The sequence below is a fragment of the Papaver somniferum genome, chromosome 4 (assembly GCF_003573695.1).
Source record: "Papaver somniferum cultivar HN1 chromosome 4, ASM357369v1, whole genome shotgun sequence".
Taxonomy (NCBI): Eukaryota; Viridiplantae; Streptophyta; class Magnoliopsida; order Ranunculales; family Papaveraceae; genus Papaver; species Papaver somniferum.
The window spans coordinates 46456381-46466217 of NC_039361.1; positions in this window are offsets into that span (position 1 = coordinate 46456381).

Genomic DNA, 9837 nt, shown 5'->3' on the forward strand with positions numbered 1-9837 from the left:
CGTTCGAGGAATTACATCTTATAAGCGAACCTCAAGGTGGTTCTTTTGAATAGAATCTGATAACTAAGCGGACCTGTTACTCAGTGAAATAAGGAGTTTTTGGGTTAGCTAAGTGAACCTGCTATCCTACGGTTGGTGATAATCTGTGACTAATAACATGTGGATGAAAAACATAACTTGAATCATTGTTTTGCAACGAAGAAGGATTCCTTGATCTTGTCTCTCTTATTGATTTCAACATACACTTTTAATTTCTTTGTTTATTTTCTTTTGTTTTTAAAATCTAAAACCAATCCCTTCTTTTTGTGACAACTAAATAACTAAAACCTCTTGCTCCTCGTGGGAACGAACTGGACTACACTATATTATTTGTTAATTAGGTGGAAAAATATTAATTAATTTGTTGTGGTTACGACACGCATCACCCTTCCTCATGAGATGCAATCTCAGCTATCCAAGTTTGTCACCAAACTGACAGACTTGTGGCAACTTTTATGCGACCAGCCATCTAAGTCTAGTGGTCATGGCTACACCAGGCGCCACTTGCACCATCGTTCCGCTGGCATGCACAAACTATTCCAGCCATTCCACCGTGCCACTGGCATGCACGAACTATGCCAGCCATGCCGCAATGCCGCTGGCATGCACTAAAGGCGCCATTGTGCCACTATCAGGCGCCAACAGAAGGTAGCCATAATCAACGACTACCCTTAATCATGAGATGCAATCTCAGCCATCCAAGTTCACCACCAAGCTGGCAGGATTGTGGCAAGTTTTGAGCGACCAGCCGCCTAAATTTAGTGACCATGGCTATGTCAGGCGCCACTTGCACCACCCTGCCACTGGAATGCACGAGCCATGCCACCCATGCCGCACTGTCACTGGTATACACCAAAACGCCACCATGCCATTATCAGGCGCCAACACAAGGTATACATAATCAACGGCTACCCTTTATCATGAGATGTGATCTCATTCATCGAAGTGTGTAGTGATCTACACTACAAATTAGCGCAAAAACATCTATGAATATCTAAGGATAGAGATTGGATTGGATGAGAAGAGAATTTTGGGAGAGAAAAGCAAACTTTCGATTATTATTTTGCATAAGGTTTCAATACAGACTCTCTAGCCTTATAAAGCTAGGTCAAGGAAACATCTTTTAAAGGGACTCCTACAATTGATAAAAGAACTACAAGTAAGCTAACACTAATTACCAACTCGAATACCTTAAGGGCACCCCCCTCATAACACCAGGTTCATGACAAATCCCACTCCTTCAAATCATCCTTGTCCTCAGGGATGGAGGATATGGCGATTGAGTTAAGCTCTTGATGGAATTCATCGCTGGGAAACTTCTTCTCATCAGCGTAAGAGCTGAGTTTTTTTTAAAAAAAAAAATTTAGCTTCAAGGCCCACAAAAGACTGAGCCCAAACCTCACTCTTAGAAATTTAGTAAGCAAGCCCACTCTCTTCATCTTCACCGGTTGGTAGGTCTTAGTAGCAATACTACTGACTGCATAGGCATATTCCAATACCATAAATAAAACCAACCCATAGAGCCAAAACTGTTCAGCCAACCAGTAGAGGAATGAAAGAGCCACTTTTACAGAGCCAAGCTTGATCGGCAAATATATTATTCCTTCGTACTGCTCAATATCTTCTTTAATTATCACTTGACTGTAACCCCTCATCAGTTTTGAGTCAGAAATGATGTTAACTCTAGCTACACTCATTTGCAAAATGGCAGTGACAAAATTTAATGTAGCCAGAATATTATAAATGGCACTGCTACTGTTAACTTGGAAAACTGAAGCTGGATTACTTGATATTGAGATGGGGCAACGCTGCTTACTTTCCCCAGAGAGTACTAGCATAATCAGTTTACCTTTGATCTTGTGTATCACAATCTCGCAGAATTTATGTGATGCATTTGTTAGCTGCATAGAATTGGCAGACTCTTCTTTCCCTTGAACTGTTGCGCCATCAGTGGTGGAGAGCTTCAGCTGCTTCAAGAGTTGATGGAAATTTTGTAGAAAATATTTAGATGCCAGCACAACATATCTGTCCAGATTCCTTCCTCCTACAGTGAGCAATAACTGCTTCCAACTAAGACTTGGAAGGAGCCTACAATCTCTGGCAAGGTCATACCATCCGTTATCGACACAAACAATTCCATTAGTTTCCATGAACCTGCTATGGATTATCTCCACTCTCCATTCACATACTCCAGTCCAAAAGAACACTCGATTATGACAATGGAAGCACTGTCGAGAACTTAGCAAGCTGAGAATGCCACGCTCAAAGTAGTTCAGAATTGATATAGTTTCTTGTTTCTTAACATGAACCGATCCAGCAAGGGAGCTCCTCTGTTGTTAGTTAACCAGTATTTAAGCTGCAACCTTATAATAAAATCTTCTCCACAGATAGTTCTCATAGCTATTGGAAGACTGCCTATCAAAGTAATGGAAAACAACTGAGCTGCATCTTCTGCCTCAATAAAAATACCAAGCATAACTTCTTTAATCTTTTCTTCCAACCCTCCAAGTCTACTGATTTTTCTAGCACTAGCCTGGTTGAGAATTTCCTTGGTCTTCATTCTTCTTTCAGAGCATCCGAATCCTCAATAACCCCTCTTGAGACAAACAAATATCCGTGCAACCTCAAGGGTCTTTAAAAACAACAATCCAGGACCCATAGTTGCCTGCATAGATTTTCTCAGGAGTTTACCATCACTTTCAACGACGAGAAGAATCATCAAATGGTAACAAACCTGGAGCCCCTGAATTCCATCTTCTAGTTTGAACAGTATAATCAATTGTGAAGACCATATACCAGTTGAACTGTAAACTTGATGCAGTATCAAAATATCCCAGAGAATATCACATTGCTTAAAGAATTCATACAACTTGCTAGAATCACTTATTATACTTTCTTCAGTAAGCACACAACCCCTAATATCATGATAAAAATTTACCCTAACAAGGCAAGTATATCTCCCCTTAAGCTGGAACTCTTTTCCAGAGTCACACATCCTAAAACAATAATTCATACCTTGAAAGTCCAGAAATAGAGGAATACCCTTCCCATGAAAGTATTTTGACTGATGAATGAATATAGGGACCAAGAAAATACCTGTAACTCTCTTCGAAAGGATATGTGATTGATCATTTGGTTTACTTGCTTCAACATAGATCATCACGGATTTCTCATGCAGAGTTTTCAAAAGAAAAAGTAGCTCACATCCCAGCCATAAGTTTAGAAAACCTGTATGACCACTGAAACTCCATATTCTGCAAGGATGTATTTGATCAATTGGCTCATGCGATCTTTCCGACACTCCGGTTGCGCCTACTGAATCACTACTTTCAACCCTATGAAATAACTCGTATACATTCATGCTTGTGCAATTCAGTAAATGTTGAATTGCATTTGAAATTGATGCAATCAAACCTTTCTGAACCTCTTCCATCTGAGTTGGAAAAATGACATTTCTGGCCAAAAATTGCTCAAATAGTTCCTGTGGAAGCCCATTCTCAGTTTCCCTTGACATTTGAAGCACCGATTCAGCCCATTGAAAAACACCTTGTTTTGATATTATAACAAACAACTTCCTGGTATCACCACTGTCACCATCTTCAACAAAGAATGATATATTTAACTTCGCAAACAACAATTTTAAACCATAACCAGGTTGTAGAATCATATTATGAACAGAATTTGCATAATAATTTTGCATTGAAACGACCACATGAAGTACAATCAAACCACAAGTAAGTATACTAAGACTGAGGTTAGAACTATTTCTAATGTAATAAGAATACCTTCTCTGCTCCATGAAGTACCTTATGCTTTTATCTAATAGAATTGAGTACCTTCTATCCAATTCTAGCAACCTTCCACGATCCAATACCCTTCCAGAAGCACTCAAGATACAACAAAGACATTCACCAGTACTTGCACACATGTGAACCAACAAACAATCCATTATCCATATGTAAATATGAAATTGATATGAATCTGAACAATAAGCATCCAGAGATTCCAGACTTCTCAAAAGTGAATCCCAGGTCGCAAATATTTTACCTCGATCAAATGTCACTCGGTTATACTTAGCACTAATTGGGACTCTTCTGACAGAAGTAATTTGAGTTAGGTGTGTGCAGAAATACAATATGATAAAACTGAGAAAATAATAACTAAATTGATTTATGTTATTTTCACCAATAAACTTCCACCTACCAAACTGCCGAAATTCATCATTGAAGACCTTGTAATCCTTAACTGAATTAGTAGCACCAGCTCCATTAATATCAGTAAAATCGATTTTGGGTGTAGATCGACAATTAACTTCTTCGACTGTTGTAGGAGTTACCTTCAATTCGGAATCGATTTTGGGTGTAAATCCAGATGAGGGTTCAGGCAAGCCTTCATCGATTTTCACTTTGCTCAAACGATCCTGTACAACCTTCAATTCAGCAGATAAATTCTTAATGCTGGTGATAAGCTTTGGTGAAAGATTGACGTAATTATCCTTGAATTCCCTAACTAAGTTTTGTTGAATGCTCATCAGAGAATCAACCTTCATAGCTAGCTCATCAAATTCTTTTTGATTTTTCATTGTCACCAGGTCACTCAGGAAAGAGTGTTATGATACCAATTGTAGTGATCTACACTACAAATTAGCACAGAAACATCTCTGAATCTCTAAGGATAGAGATTGGATTGGACGAGAAGAGAATTTTGGGAGAGAAAAGCAAACTTTCGGTTATTATTTTTCATAAGGTTTCAATACAGACTCTCTAGCCTTATAAAGCTAGGTCAAGGCAACATATTTTAAAGGGACCCCTACAATTGATAAAAGAACTACAAGTAAGCTAACACTAACTACCAACTCGAATACCTTAAGGGCACCCCCCTCATAACACCAGGTTCATGACAAAGTGTGCCACCAAGTGACAAACTTGTGGCAAATTTTAGGCGACCAGCCAAGATGAGCCTAATAGCATCACATGTTATTTTCCTACGGCAAGCCTCTTGATTTTAACTTGTCATACGTAGCAAAGTGCTACATGTTTTCCATGAAAACACTCGAGACATCAAACATGTCACAAACTGGGGGATACTCATCAGGGTATTGGTCTGGCGGTTTATAGCGTGCGGCGTGCAATACGCCCGTTACAAGAAAGTGTCATAAAGTGGGGCAGTTAGTAATGGCAAGAAGTAATGGTGTAAACGGATCCTTCATCATGGAAGCATAATTCATGACGTTACACGTTACTCCACTCTTCCACCACTCAATCGTTTTCCACTTCCTACGAGGCCAGGGTACGTTTTATTATGACTTGTATAAATAGGTTTCACCTATTTCCACCAGACAACAAGTTTCGGTCGGAGAACAATATAGTATACAGAAATCACCTGGTAGCTTTCCATTCTGCTAGCCAGTTCTACTTTCTGATACAAGTCATAAACAACCATACCTTCAGGATCAACGATTCTGGTCTCAACACTTTCTTCGCTTCCCTCCCTAAGACCAACCCTTCTCATTCACTTTGTGACTGAAGCAATCCTGAAACAGCCATTTTATTGGTTTAGGCCAGGATTGTACAGATTGATCTCTCGAATCAAAAGTACTCCCGTGCAGTATATTGTTTAGGGTTTAGACTCGTTTCTCATCCACACACACGAATTTACCAAAACCAGCAGAAACCGTTTTTACCCTCAAACAATTGGCAACCACAGTGGGAGATTAATCTCTCGGTTGCAATATCAATTTCCAATTTCCAATTTTATTTTTCAATCTCGATCTCAAGATAATATAACTCAGGTCCGGATCAGCAACAAACCCTGAAAACACTAGTGAGAGCTCATATTGTGACTCACCCGGCAAGTCTCCTCCTCAAGTGTACGTACCAAACCGAGCCATGGCGCCGCTTTTGATAGTTTCTGATACAAACGACCTGAAGATAATTTCCTCAGATAATGAAGAATGATTGGGGACTTCTCGCAGCCAGGACGGCGTCACCATAAAACTCGAATTTGCACTATGAAGATCTAGTTTTGTTAAAAGACCATAAAAACGAGTAAGTTTTGCCAGACAATGCTTACACGATCTATTATTTCCATATTTACAATGGAAGTCGATAACCATGTTATCCCAAATTTCATATTATCCCATATTTTCCCTTTCATACAACATTCATGGTTTCGCGACTTTTCCGGAATAATTGTGCTACTCACGGCGATCGGGGTGCCACTATCTTAAAAGTAATAATTTATTCCAAAGAATAATCCAAAACCCTCACAGAAATAAATCGTCTATTAAATCCAAAAAACCAGAAAACCAAACCATAAACTAGGCGTTTCTTTTGCCGTTCAAAAAAAAAACCTAAGAAAAGGAATTTCAAAAGACAGAAGATGTTCAAGGGAAATCATTCAACAATGGTTTGTTCTTCTTGGAGAAAAAATCCTTCGCGCTTTGAAGAGCCGCCAGTTTCAGCTTCAACTCTTGGGACAATCTTTCGATTTCTGCTTCCCGTTAATTGATTGCATCCGCGGAGGGACCTTCGATCGCTTCGGCCTGCAACTTTTGAATCTCGGAAAAACCTTCACAGAACCAAGAGACATTGAACTCAAAGCCTACGCACATATCCCGGTGAAACTTCCATCTCGAGATTACATCTCTGGAGACGGTATGGCCAGTCACATTGCACATGTCGTCAATCGAAGATAAAGCTTCTTCCACGCGCCTGACCAGCGCAAATCGGATAATGATCTTTTTGGTTGTGGCAATATGTCCATACCTTTCCCATATTTTGTATACAACGCCGCATGCTTAGCTGGTACACTGAAGCCTCCGATCAACACGTGATCTGGAAAAGGAGCCAAGAACGGAGGGAAGAAAGCAACACCCGCAACCGAATCCGTGACCAACAAGGATTCCTTAGTAACAATTGCACCAGCAGCCGCAGAAGCGTTTTCCGCCAGATGAAGCACATCAATATCTTCATGATAATCAATATCCATCTCTGGGTTACCAACGGATATGCCTTTCACAATCAGAGACGAATCCGTATCTTCACTATGGCGAGTCTCCATTTCAGGTTTATCTCTAGGAGTGATGTTGCCCTATAATGTCACCAATTGAATATTTATTCCAAGTAAATAGTGCAAAAAAAAGGGGAGAGGAAAATGTGTGGAAGACTTACCGACTCATTTGTGAACTCACTGGAGGAAGATTCAGCGCTACTTTCATAAGAGCTATTCTCATCACCACTGGATTCCGAACTTTCCTTCTCTTCGGAATCTCCTTCACCGTGGGGAGGCTCAGTGTTTCCACCCATTTTTTTTGAGAGACCCCATCTTATGAATACGTGCGAATTGGGAAAAGGCGTTCGTGCTATCAAGACCCTGAGTTTCAAAAAAAAAAAGGAGAAGAGATGTTCAGCAACAAAACAGAAGATCTGTGTAATCCAATCAAGTTAGCGAGGAGTTCATGCATACCCTTGTGTTGGAAGAACTGAAGGTCACAAGATCTGTCGAACCCGATTGGAAGCCGCCGGCACGATTTTTTGACCTTCGCTCTCTTTCCTGGGGACTGTTCATATCCGGGTTAAGAGATTTCCGCTTAATTGTGGGAAGCTCCCTCAATAATGGATGTTTCGCCAAGATCACAGGGGAAGGCTTGCCACGGGGATCTTTCACTTCTTCATTCACGAACCCGTGGATGGCAAGAAACTCATCCTGCTAAAAAATGTTATATCTGGAGGTAGTCGCTGGATTTTCGTTCTGAAATAAGGAAAGGGAGACTTTTACCCGACGCAAGGACATTGGCATCAAGAGCAGCTGACAACAATTCTTCTGGAGATGCCAACTGACGAAGAAATGGGACTCCTTGGTCAAAGCCTATATGCCGAGCAGCCCTGTCAATGTTATAAGGAACAACCTCATAAGATCCTCGGAAAAAAGACGGCACATGTCCGGGAATGCAGCTTCGCATGAAGATGATTTCTCCAACGCTCATATTATTTTCAGTAGAAAGCAAAGTCGTGTTCGGGGCAAAGGCAAAAGTGTTCGCCTGAACTATGGATGCATGGACCGGAGCCCAGTGAAGAAAGTTAACTGCATACGCGTTGTCAAGGAAGTAAATGAGATTCGATCCAGATTTTGGAAGCTTATTCAACCAACGAAGTATCTTAGAGCTGCCATAGGATTCAGGAAATGAAGCCAGCGGGTTAGGAGCATAATTTTTGAAGTTCTCCCATATCCACGCTTGTAGGAAAGCAACATGGACGTACGAGTCTACTTTCATATAACCATTGGAAGCATGCATGTCTGCGGCCAAATGATCCATATGGGTGTACAAAGAGCCAAGAAACAAGCCACCAATGGGGAGAATGACACTTTTCGCCAATTTGATGGCAAATTTGATGAGTTCCTGTCTTATCTCCTTATTGCCAGAACCATCATCAAAAATGTCTCTGGATAGCCACAGAGCCAAAAATGCCGCAACATGGAGCGTACTACTCAGCTTCTGATTTGACTCCGATTCACCTGGGAACCATTCAGACACCCACCAGTTATAGAAGCATTTCGTCTCATTTTCCTTCCGAACGAATCCTTCAGACTTCTCGACGAGGATGGTACGCATTTTTTCTTCTTCATCAGATAAAGTGATGTTAAGATTCCCTGTTATTGGAAGATTCAGCAAGATGGCTAAGCTCTCCAAAGAAATTGTCATTTCACTCCACCTATATATGGCCGTGTGAGTATCCGAACACCATCTGGAGATAAAAGTGATCAAGCTCGCAATTTCTTTCCTGATTCGAAGTGTTGCAGAAGCCATGATAGCATTGATGATTTGCGCCTTGGTCAGATTGGCCTTCACGCAGTCTTGACTTATCATGAATTGCATCCATTTATCAAAAGATTGCAATGGAATTTAACAGATCTTGAAGTCGATGGGAGAAGCAGGATACTCTTTTCTCTGAAGACAAAACCGCATTACGCGCCCTGGCCGAACCGATTGGACGTCTCCCTCATTTCCGGAACCGGTCAAAAGGATCGTGACATATTTGGGATGTGTCCTCTTAATTGTGGAAGACTTTGTGAAGAACTCATCATTCATATTCGGTTTGGAGACGCTAACATTTTTCGACGCAACGACGAGATCGCTTTCAGGTGACATCTTAACAAAATCCTTTTATGCTGCTTAACTACAATGGAGAAAAAACAGAGAAAAGTAACTACTTTGAGAAAAACGTGCTTTTCAGAATCGAGTACAATGATAAAAAAAATTCCACGACAAATTTTCTATGGGAAACTTTGTTTAACCACAAGTTGTAACACGCGTATCCAAGAGGAGCACACACAGCCAAAGGAGTGGGGGAATGATGCTCGCTTCAACAAGCCATATTTTGCCTCATAAAACACGCCCCTAGCCAAAACCGTGTCTTGCAACGGGAAGCATGCTCTCGGCCAAAAGGAAGAGTGCATCCTACCGCGGAAATTGTGCTCACAACCACAAAGGAAAAGGAAACCCTAAAGCTAGGTTTTCATGGGAAAGGAATTAATGGCAGCCACCCGTCCGTGCATGCCTACTTTGCATAATAATTGTTTTCGTTGTTACTAATGTGGTGGCTAACATTACCGCGGTGCTACTGGCAAAGAGGAATCATTCATACTAAAGTATTTATACAAATTTATGGAAGACACCTATGGCTAGGGTTTACACCAATACAGAAGAGCAATCAAAATAAGAAACACTGGTATACGTACCTGAAATATGCTCTCCTTCTTTATTGCTACTGCTCTTCCGATAGCACCAAGATGTGG